The following is a 9,250-nucleotide window of genomic DNA, read 5'->3' as shown; positions in this document are numbered from 1 at the left end:
AGTTTTTTGTATTTTTTAGTAGAGACGGGGTTTCACAGTGTTAGCCAGGATGGTCTTGATCTCCTGACCTCGTGATCTGCCCGTCTGGGCCTCCCAAAGTGCTGGGATTACAGGCTTGAGCCACCGCGCCCGGCCTCTTTTTTTTTTTAATTGTGGCAAAAGACACATAACAAAATTTATCATCTTAACCATTTCCAAGTGCACGATTCCGTGTCACTGAGCACATTCACAGTCCTGCAGCCATCACCACCCTCCATCTCCAGAACTCACCACCTTCCTTCCCAAACTGAAGCTCTATCTCCATGAAACACTTACTCCTGTCCCTTCCCAGCCCCAGGACCCTCCATTTGACTTTGTCTCTGTGACTCTGAGGGCCCTGAGTGGAATCACAGGGTTTGTCCTCATTCATCCTGCCTCTCTTGCGTTCAGGCCGGAAGCACGCCACGCCTCTGTGATCAGGTATGTGAGGCCTGGAGTCCCTTCTGCAGCAGAGCACAGATGTCCTCACCCACTTGCACACCTGCGTGGCTCTCCCTCTGGGGATGGACAGGGAGGCTCTGGCATCCCTGCTTGGCTGCTCAGGTACCTACAGTGTCATCAACACCTTCCCAACTATGATCTGTCCCCTCCCCGCATCACATCCCACAGCACTGGCCCAATCCTTCCAGATGCTTCCACAGGTCCTCCTGCAGTTGCCTCCCACTCAGAGGGAACCTTCTTAAAGGCAAGCCTGACCCACAGGCAGGAGTCTGGGCTCCTTTCTGAGCATCTAGAGACTCTAGCTCAGCCCAGTCATGGCTGAGGCCACCCTGTCCCAAGGACACCAGGCTGCCCGTGGCCAGGGTCCACACCCCCGACGCCCCTGAACCTTTGCCCATGTGCCCCCCCACTTCTTGGCAGTCTCGCATCCCCTGGCAAACTTTTCCTTTCATATCCTTCAAAATTCAGCTCAAGGCCTCCTCTTCCAGGAAGCCTTCCTGATTGCAGGCCAGACTCACCCCAGTGCCTGTCCCAGAACCGGCCTGGAGAAGGAGGGGCTGTCTGTTTGCACACCTGTCACCCACTGCATCACACACTCTATTCAGGCAGGACTGACCTGGTTGGAATGAGAGAAACACTCCCCAAGCATCTCTGACAAAAGGTTCTTGGCAGCCGTGCTGTCTCGGTTGTCCTGGTGCAGGTCCTTGCGTCGATTGCTCTGTCCTTTGTCCTGGCAGCAGTCCTGGACACCAAGGCCAGGCTGGACCTACTTCTAGGAGTGCTCAAGTAGGGAATGGGGCAGTGGGGGTTCTACGAGGAGGCCAAACAGGGATCAGGAGAGTAGAGGGCAGAGGGCGGGCCCAGGAGAGAGCTCACCCTGCAACCTGGGGTTTGGGCCAGGGGCCTACGTGAGAGCAAACCTCGGGCAGGGCTAGTGGCCTTCTAGGCAGGGGTTTGGGAAGCGCTACACTTGGGTGTGGGGTGAGGGGAGCATGGGGTGGTGCCTGGATGTGGCACCGAGACCATGGGTATGAAGTGTTGGGTCTCGGAGGTGAATGCAGGTGGCCCAGACAGGCTGCAGGGTAGACTGAGCCCTCAGGGAGGCAGCAGTTAGTGCTGCTGGCAAAGTTGGTGGCTGCAAGAGCAAGGACGGGGCATATCAGGGGTGCCCTACACTGCACGAAGCCCGGTAGCCACTGGTCCTTCTGGTGCCATTGTCTCCCTCTAGGTGGGAGGCTGACTCATGATGTCCTCTTCTGGGGGCATTTGGGCTGCAGCTTGGACACAGCCTGGTCATCTTCCCCCCAGCAGGCCCACCCTGCCACCTGCGTAGCCAGCATCCGACTCAGCAGCTGTGCATGAAAAGACACTGAATGAGCATTTGCCTTCGGCGTCTTCCCAGGCACAGAGCGGGGTGGGCAGGCCAGCGATGGCCTCCCATGTTCTGGGGTTTCTGGAAAGACCATTCCATTAGGTCTGTGGGGCAGGACGGACAAGTTCAGACAGGAGCTGGTCCCATAAAAGCGTGGCCCACATGAGCACAGTGAACACTGACTCTCAACCTCATGGCCAGGCACTGATCCCTCAGATCACAGCGCCCCGTGTCCTGGAGGCCATTGCTGGAGCACAGCTCTGCTCTGTGCAGTGTGTGTGGGGAGTGGTGACCGTGTCTCTGATGGGCACGAGCTGAACACAACCCAGGCAGGTGCCCTGTCATCATGGGAGGGGCAGCGGTGGCACACCCTGCTGTCCTCAATAGTATCAGTTCTCATCGGTGGCTGGGTCACCTGCCTCCCTGGGTGACACTGGGGACCAAATATCCCCTTCCCTTCCGTGGCCTCCTACCCATGCCCCCTGGGAGGGCCCAAGCGCAGGGGTAGGGCCTGTGTTTTGGGGTGCGCACCGCTAAGCCCTCCTGCGCACTCCGGACACTCAGGCCTCAGGCAGGCAGTGGGCAGGTGGCCAGTGCTGCCCCTTCCAGGTGGGCTGTCCCGGTCAGGCCCCTCCCCCCAGCCTTCTCCCTGTTTGAGGGTGAGGCAGGTTGGATGCCTGCAGGGCTGCCTCGGCCTCTCTGCGTGACCCCCAGAAACTAAGACGGTGAGGGAGCTCCCCTTCCCACTGCGCCCCTGCGTCCCTGAAGCTAGGGGTGCGTGCCCCGCCACCCCCTCCTGGGATGGAGCTGGGAAACGCCCGCTGCAGGGTGCCTGGGACCCTCGAAGGCGTTGGGAGTTAGGGGGGAAACGGCCGCCGCGCGGCCAGCAGGGGTCGCCCCTGGCCCGCGCCCGGCGCCCGGCCTCGCTGGGGTCAGTGGCTCGGCTGGGTCCCCCACACCAGGTCCGACTGAGTCTCCATCCTCCCTGTGCAACTCCTGCACCCTGACGAACCTGGCTCTCTCTGTGCCTCGGTTGACTCCTGCGGTCCGCTGAGCGGGAAGTGGAGCCCTGGCTCGGGGACCTCAGCCCGAGGCCGGCGCTGCTGCGGGAGCCCAGGCCTCCTGAGGCCGCCCCATGCACAGGGGCGCTGCAGAGCGCGGAGCCCGGGAGCTCGCACCGTCTGTTCGTGGTGTCCCTGGAGTGCAGGGGTGGCGGACATAGGGATGTGAGGGTGGTGGGCAGCCCCAGGCGGGTCGCTGTGCCAGTGCCGCCCCGAAGGCCCAGTGCGCAGGGTCCCTCGCGCCCCGGAGCCTGCCCCGCCCCTACCCCGGTATCCCCTCCAACCCCAGCCTGCTCCGCCCCTACCCGCTGTGCCTCGCCCCCGCCCCCGTCCCCACCCCATACCTAAGCTTGCCCTGTCCGCAAGCCCGCCCCCAGCTCCCGCCCGGCCACTGCAGCTGCCCCGCCCCGCCCCGCAACCCCGAGCCTGTCCCGCCCCCGCACCCCATAATCCACCAACCCGGGCCTACCCCTACCCCGCCCCGCCCCCGAGCCCGCCCCCCCAACTCCTGCCCGCCCCGTCCCGCAGCCGCGCAGCCACCACTCTGGCTCCGAGCTGGTCCGAGGAGCTGCCGCGGCGCTCGCTAGCGCCAGGGGGCGGCGTTGTCCTTCCCGCGGCTCCGGGACCCCCGCTTGCTCGGGGAGGGGAGACCGCCTTGGGACTGGCTTACCGCGTCCTCTTCCAGGGGGCATTAGGGCTGAAGCTTGAACACAGCCTGGACATCTCCCCAACCTTCCCCCTGGCAGGCAGCTCCACCACCCACCTGTGTCCCCAGCCACCCCATTCAGCAACTTGGGCTTAAGACAGACACCCGTTGGGTGAATGGCTCTTCCAGACACAGAAAGCTTCAGACGGGAGGCAGGTTGGCAGGCCAGCAATGGCTGACGATGCTCTAGGGTTTCCGGAAAGATAGTTCTACGAAATCTAGGGGACAGGGAGGGACAGTTCAGAAAGGAGTTGGTCCCGTAAAAGCATTTGTGTGATAATGGGCCGGGCATGGCTCACATCCATAATGCCAGCCTTTTGGGAAGCCAAGGCGAGGATTACTTGAGGGCAGGAGTTTCAGATCAGCCTGGGCAACATGGTGAGACCCTTGTCTCTACAGAAAAATTTCTTTTTTTTTAATTAGCTAGGCATGGTGGTGTACACTTGTAGTCCTAGCTTCTTGGGAAGCTGAGGCAGGAGGTTCACTGAAGCCTAGGAGGTGGAGGCTGCAGCAAGCCGTAATCAGGCACTGCACCATGGCACTTCGACAGCGACAGAGTGAGACTTTGTCTCAAAAATAAAAATAAAAAAAAAGAGAAAAACTAAATATAGACTTTTTTTTTTTTTTGAAATGCAGTCTCACTCTGTCACCCAGGCTGGAGTTCAATGGCACGATCTCAGCTCACTGCAACCTCTGCCTCCCAGGTTCAAGCCATTCTCCTGCCTTAGCCTCCCAAGTAGCTGGGACTACAGGTGTGGGCCACCACATCTGGCTAGTTTTTGTATTTTTAGTAGAGATGGGTTTTTACCATGTTGGCCAGGCTGGTCTCGAACTACTGACCTCAAGTGATTCACCTACTTCGGCCTCCCAGAGTGCTAGAATTACAGGCGTGAGCCACTGCACCCAGCCTAGACTTCATTGTTTAAAGCAGTTTCGGGTTCATAGCAAAATCATCATTCCTCAGAGTCCTCAGAGTACATTAGGGGCCCCTCTTGGAGGTGTGCATGGCGTGGCTTTGGGCAGGTGCATAATGACAGCACCCGCCCTCACAGCACTCTATACAATAGTTTCCCCGCCCTAAGAATCCCCAGCTCGCCTCATGCCTCCTTCACCCCTGCCCCAGGGTTTCACTGATTCTATTGGATTCTTTCTTGGGATTCTGGCCAGGCAGGGACAGGGGTTCACACTGCTCAGACAGGAGACAGGCTCCTGGGATAGGGGCACTCACCCTCAGGATGGGCTGAGGACTGACTTGAGCCAGGGTCACACACCTGGAAGCGTGGCTTAGCCCCATCCTGTGGGCAGCCAGACGGGCAGCTGCCGTGGCCCCTGCTGGCTACTCACGCCCCTTGGCACAATTGTGGCCGTGGGGAGCTGTTCTGTTGTGGAACATGAAGGTCATGGAGAGCCGCAGTGGCACAGGCAGCATGTGACCAGCTCTCAGACAAGTGCTCAGGGAATCTCCAGCAGGGTTGTCACCCGGTGTAGAGCAGACAGCCCCGAAGTGGCCCCAGCATTTCCTGCAGTCGGCCAGTGAGGCAGGGTCAGCTGCTTGAGTGTCTAGAGGCTTCTCCCCTGCCCAGCCCGACTGCTGTGTGCCCACTAGCTTGGTGGCCAGGAGACATTTGTCAGAGGAATGCGTGATTGCATGAATGAACAGATGCCTTCTCCCGTGAATTGCCTTGGTGCCTACAGAGGCAGGACCAGAGGCCCCCGCCTGGCTGTCAGAACTATAGGGCGATCGGGTGGCCTGCTGTGCCCACCCCCACAACCTCCCGATGGCCATTTATCTGCAGAGCTGGTCTCCACAGGGATCAGAGCTTGGCAGGGGCTCCGATTTGCCCAGCCTTGAGGACTTGTCCATCACATACCAGGCTCCAGGTAAGGGCAGCCAGTCTGTTGGCCCTGGAATGATGCTTGTGGTGGAAGCCACGAGCGTCCCTCACCCCAGACGCCCAGGATGCTCTGGACACAGGCCGCAGGGGGCACGGGCGTCAAATTAGCATTGCAGGAGGGTCCTGCGACTGTTGATATCAGCACTTCGGGGTTATTTATGAATTCATCTATTTCCTGGGACAAGCCTTTCTGCATTCAGTTGCCATGGTAGCTTTAAACCTGGTATCTTATTAATTCTGCATGTTATGAAATAAATATAGATCAGACAATTGCAGTGAAGGTTCTATTTTTTTATTATGCATTTGGTTCTTGGTGCCGGGGATGGGATGCTCACAGCACACCACTGTCAACACACATCCATCAGCCTCAGGAGCCTGGGCGGGCTGGAGGGGCACACTCCTGCGCCTGAGAACAGAGTGGGGCTGGGGAGGGGACACGAGGTTGCCTCAGGGAAAGGGTGAGGCTTGAAGACCCCCTGGGCACTGGCAGCTCCTGAAGGAATTTCTACAGGCTGGCACGGATGGACGCACCGGGGAGGGAGGCTGGTGTCCTGCGTTGCTTCGGCTGGAATTGCAGGGCCAGTGGGTTGGAATGGCCCCCAACTGTGGAGTGGGACCTCGTGACGATGCCAAGCGGAGGTGCCAGGAGCAGGGGCCACTCGGCTGCCCCTGGCACTGCCCAAGCAGAAGCAGAGACTCCATGGAACCAGCACTGAGCTGCCCCTGGCGCTGCCTGAGCAGAATAAGAGACTTCATCGGACCGGCACTCAGCCGCCCCTGGCACTGACTAGGCAGAAGAGACTCCATCGGAACCAGCAGGCGTCACGGTCCCTGACGTTCTTGAGGTTTCAGGCTGGCAGGGGGAGTCCGGTTAGGGAGGGCCCAGAGGTGGAGAGGGGGCCTGCCGGGATCTCTTTTGGGCACCGTGGCTATCGCTTAGTTTCGTGGGTCATTGTGGGGACTCAATGAGCTGCCCCAATAAAGGTGAATCGCCCAGCAGGCTGGGAAGCAGGGCTGTTTCCACCTCCACTTTGCAGAGCCCATAGACATGAAGTCACAAGTGCACCGGCCCATGGCGATCAGGACTTGAACCGAGCGCTGTTTCCTGCGGGGCCTGGCCCTCCCTAGGCTCCAGAGCAGAGTCCCCTGTGCGTTCCTGTTCTCTTCACCCCCTGTGCTTGCCCACTGCAGAGCAGGCAGGGGCCGTGTGGCCAGGGGTCACCTCCATGGTAGTCAGCGCCTAGGGCTGGCAGCAGGCGGTCTGAGGACCAGCGGGGGCAGGGGCTGTGTGGCCAGGGGTCACCTCTGTAGTAGTCAGCGCCTAGGGCTGGCATCAGGCGGTCTGAGGACCAGCGGGGGCAGGGGCTATGTGGCCAGGGGTCACCTCTGTAGTAGTCAGCGCCTAGGACTGGCAGCAGGCGGTCTGAGGACCAGCGGGGGCGGGGGCCGTGTGGCCAGGGGTCACCTCCATAGTAGTCAGCGCCTAGGGTTGGCAGCAGGCCATCTGAGGACCAGCGGGGGCAGGGGCTGTGTCTGGCAGAGTGGCTGTTTGGGAGAGACGTTTTCTCCGAGTCTCCCCTGCCCTGGGTCCTGGTTCTGGCACAGATGGTTCTAGGGAAACAGTGACAGCCTTTGGCTGAGTCAGGCCTTTGCTTCCTCTGACCACTAATGGCCCTGGGCTCAGGACCAGGAATGCACCAGGAACCGGGATGGGCAGGGCCAAGTGACCAGAGAAGAGGGAAGGGTCCCAGTGAGGGAACTGGGTGCAGGGTGTCCAGCCAGGGCTTTGCAAGCAACCATCACGCAGAGACCCGGTGCAGAGGAGACTCCTAGAAACACGCCACCTGCAAGCAGAGGAGGCCGAGTGGGCCTGGTTGCGGAGCTCCCAGGGACCCTGGGGCGGGTCGTTGGCTCAGGGGCCCAGCCCCCTTCTGTCAAAGGGCTGGGAGGTCACCAGGGTCTGTCCAGCAGCAAGCCCCGATTCTCTGCAGAGTCTGGTTCTTTGGGGCAGGCTGGGACCCCGGCTGCCTGTCACCCTGCCACGGCTCCACAGCGGGCCATCGATCCCCCCATCCCCTGCCAGCGGCCGCGCCAGCGTGGGCCACTCAGACGTTCCCAGCCCCCAGGGCCCGATCAGGGCATCGACAGAACGCCACGCTCGCCATTTAATTAAGCTTAGTTTAATTAAAAACCTGGAGTTCTTTATTAGACTTGGTAATTGATTTAATTTTCTGTGGAATTCAAGTGCCAAACACCTCGATTGTGTGAGCTCCTGAATTTTGGCAGGTGGAGACAGACAGCCAAAAAGAAAAATCCTTCCTCCACTGGGTGAGGTTTGTCTCACAGCAGCAAGGGCAGAATCCTCTGCTGACCCACCCTCCCCTCCCCTCCCCAAAACCTGCCTTCCCTAGGCCTGGGGTTTTTCGCCATGGGGAAAGGCTGCCCTTGCTACCAGGTGGGGTTTCTGGAAATCCCATAGTGGCTCGGGTCTCTGCTGGCCCTGGGCTGGCGGTGGAGAGGGGTTTCCTTAGGTGATCCAGGGGGGCTTTTGGGTGGGGAGGAGGATGTGGGGTGCAGGGAATCCATTTTGTGAGTTATTTTTGGAAAGTTTGGTCCTTCCTGGCCACCTTCAGCCCTGCCTCGCTCCTGAGGGGGCTGTAGGCCTGCTGGCGGGAGTCTCTCCCAGTGGTGCCTCACATGTCGCCAGCCAGGTCCTTAGAGTACAGAGCACCACGCTGTGGCTGCACTGGAGCTTGACGGCCCCGGAAAGGAGCAGGACACAAGAAAAGCAGTGGGGTGTTTGCACGCAGGAAACCCTTCACTCACCCCTCTCCCAGGAACGCCAGCACCCTCTGCAGGACGTGCGAGCCTCCAAGTCACCTCGAGATTAAAACCCCCCAAGAATCTGGAACAGTAGCTCCAGTGACAACCCTTCATTACTGAAAGCCTCGAAAGGACGCAGGGCCTCCTGTCCAGTATGCAGTGGTGACCGTTAACTTTTGGCTGCTCCCAGGGCGGGAGAATACCTTCTGTAGGAGGAAATTTCTCTTTCCTAATTGGGATAGACCATAAAAGCAGGGTTTTTAAAAAATTATTTATTTATTTTTTCGAGATGGAGTTTTACTCTTGTTGCCCAGGCCGGAGTGCAATGGCGCGATCTTGGCTTGCTGCAACCTCCACCTCCCGGGTTCAAGTGATTCTCCTGCCTCAGCCCCCTGAGTAGCTGGGATTACAGGCACCCACCATCATGCCTGACTAATTTTTGCATTTTTGTAGAGACAGGGTTTCTCCACGTAGGTCAGGCTGGTCTCGAACTCCTGACCTCAGGTGATCCACCTACCTTGGCCTCCCAAAGGGATTACAGGTGTGAGCCACCGCACCCAGCCAAAAGCAGCTTTTAAAAATCGAGGCTGGTGGCAGAGCACAGGGGCTCATACTTGTGATCCCAGCACTTTGGGAAGATGAGGGGGAGGACTGATTGAAGCCTGGAGTTGGAGACCAGCCTGGACAACATGGTGAGACTCCATCTCTACAAAAAATAATGTAAAAAAAAAAAAAAAAAAGCCAGGTGTGATGGCGCATGCCTATAGTCCTAGCTACTCAGGAGGCTGTGGTGGGAAAATGGTTTGAGCCCAGTAGTTCAAGGCTGCTGTGAGCTGTGATCACACTGCTGTACTCCAGCCTGGATGACAGAGTGAGACTCCAGCTCTTTTTTTTTTTTTTTTTTTTTTTTTTG

The 9,250-nt window shown here is 59.0% G+C and overlaps 1 long non-coding RNA gene across 1 annotated transcript in view; it reads right to left on the bottom strand.

Annotated features, from left to right (window-relative positions):
- LOC113225340 overlaps window positions 1-3,145 on the bottom strand; it is a 7,059-nt gene extending 3,914 nt beyond the window's left edge. The window contains exons 1-2 of the long non-coding RNA XR_003310000.1: window positions 2,865-3,145; window positions 1,097-1,832 (exon numbers count right to left, since the gene is read on the bottom strand). This is a non-coding gene — a long non-coding RNA (uncharacterized LOC113225340). The remainder of the gene's footprint in view (window positions 1-1,096; window positions 1,833-2,864) is intronic.
- Between the last annotated feature and the right edge of the window lie 6,105 nt (window positions 3,146-9,250).

The sequence above is a fragment of the Piliocolobus tephrosceles genome, chromosome 14 (assembly GCF_002776525.5).
Source record: "Piliocolobus tephrosceles isolate RC106 chromosome 14, ASM277652v3, whole genome shotgun sequence".
NCBI classification, from domain to species: Eukaryota; Metazoa; Chordata; class Mammalia; order Primates; family Cercopithecidae; genus Piliocolobus; species Piliocolobus tephrosceles.
The sequence above is the reverse complement of the archived record's forward strand: the minus strand, read 5'-3'. Positions and strand labels throughout refer to the sequence as shown.